A 1868-nucleotide genomic window follows, 5' to 3' on the forward strand; every position below is an offset into this window, starting at 1 on the left:
TTGCTTAAATTTTTTTGTTTGTTTTGTTTTTGTGATACATTTTTTTTGCTTTTTAAACTAAATTTTGTAAAGCCATTGCATGTAATTTTTAAAAGTCATAGCTTTTAAAACCGCGGCTTGTTGACCCTCAGAGGTCGGGTTAAAAGGAGTATAGTATTTATAAGCTTTTATTAATATTTTTTAGAAAAATAGACGAAGGCTCTGTAAGGCCCTGCATTACTTTTTTTTACCTTAGTTAAATTGGTGGGGTTTATTGCTTTTTTTAGACTAGAGCCCAGCCGGTAAACTGTTAACCTTTTTTTACCTTGAGCCATGTTGTAGTTTTAATCTGGCCGGTCCAGAGGGAACCCAGCATTCCAATTGTACAGATCAGCCGATGAGAAAGGCCAATATTGGAGGGTCTGCAGAGACTGCCTGTCTGTGGGTGGGTTGCCCACAGCTCGCAAAGGAAAAGGCAGAAGTGGTGTCAGGAGCTTCATCTGCAGGGGGACTCTGGGCTTGGCTCCGGGTCCCAGCTGCAGGTCCTCGGTCCTCAGACTGTGCCTTTAGCAATCTCAGAGCCGGGTGCAGGGACTGCTTCTTAGGGCAGAAAGCGAGGGCACTGTGCTGACCTACTCGTGTGCATGGGAGCAGCCGGGGGAGGGCTCTGAGAGGTGCGGGGTGGGGGGGGAATCCATGGTTTGATTTATGGCGTTGAATTCTGAATGAGGTAAGGCTGTTGATCCGGGAAACAATGGCTTTAACTTCAAAGATAAGAGTCAAACCAAAAGTCCCCTCCAGTGAACATTTTACATTAAAAGTCGGCCACTCGGAGGCGCAGAAAGTCTGCCAAGGTCCCTTCTTAATTTTTACTGAAAGATTATGGGCCCTTGATCTAACTTCAGTCCAATGGTCTAAAGTCAAACTTAGGGGGGGGTCATTACAGTCCATCCAATATCACGGAAAACAGACACAAAACACACACACACACACACACTGACAAATACCTGAAAACAGACACAAAAAACAAACATACACTGACAAATGCCCGTCTTCTAACGGACAAACCAACTCAGAAATGCAAAAAAGTCGGGGAAGTGCTTAAGTCTTTTCAATCCAGGAAGACTACCAACTCCTGCATCAGCTCCTGCCTCCAAGTTCCTGCCCTGTGTGAGTTCCTGTCCTGACTTCCTTTGGTAATGAACATCAATGTGGAAGAGTGAACTGAATAAACCCTTTCCTCCCCAAGTTGCTTGTTGGTCATGTTTTGTGCAGGAATTGAAACCCTAACTGAGACAGATAGAATAGCACCACAGTGACTGTGGGAGTTAGAGAGAGAGAGGGACCCCCCCTCTGGTGGCTGTAAAGTATGACATCACAACTGGGATAGGGCCTCCCTTGTTGGACTGTTTCTGCTGCCAGTGTGTAATTCCACCTCCAGAGTGAATGCAAGGCCTGGCTTCCCAGAGGGAGGCCCACTCTCTGGACTTGTGTGGGCAGAGCATCTTCCAACTGGCGGACATCGACAATGTGCTGCCACACGTAAAATAGGGTCTCTCTTGACTACTTCTATTACAGGTTTATCAATCTCCAAAATAAATGCAGGGTCTGATCCCCTAGCAGCTAGGACCTAGCTGAAGGTGGCTCTCTCTCGGCTGATACAGTCTGATCCCTTAGCTGAAGGTAGCTCTCTTTTAGCTGATGTGGGAGGAATTGTTTAGCCACGAAGATTGAAAGTGTAGATTCCATTCATGCAAAAACTCATTTGTGGAAAAAAGAAACTGGAGATAATCATGTTAAGACAATTAAGATGAGTGGCTGGGCATGGTGGCGCACACCTTTAATCCCAGTACTCTGGAGGCAGAGGCAGGCAGATTTCTGAGTTCGAG

The 1868-nt window shown here is 45.9% G+C and overlaps 1 protein-coding gene across 1 annotated transcript in view; it reads left to right on the top strand.

The window, feature by feature from the left end:
* The window catches only part of LOC115031087 (epoxide hydrolase 1-like), a 16976-nt gene that overhangs the window by 11462 nt on the left and 3646 nt on the right, over positions 1–1868 (top strand). The window lies entirely within an intron of this gene.

Source organism: Mus caroli, chromosome 1 (genome assembly GCF_900094665.2).
Source record: "Mus caroli chromosome 1, CAROLI_EIJ_v1.1, whole genome shotgun sequence".
NCBI lineage: Eukaryota > Metazoa > Chordata > Mammalia > Rodentia > Muridae > Mus > Mus caroli.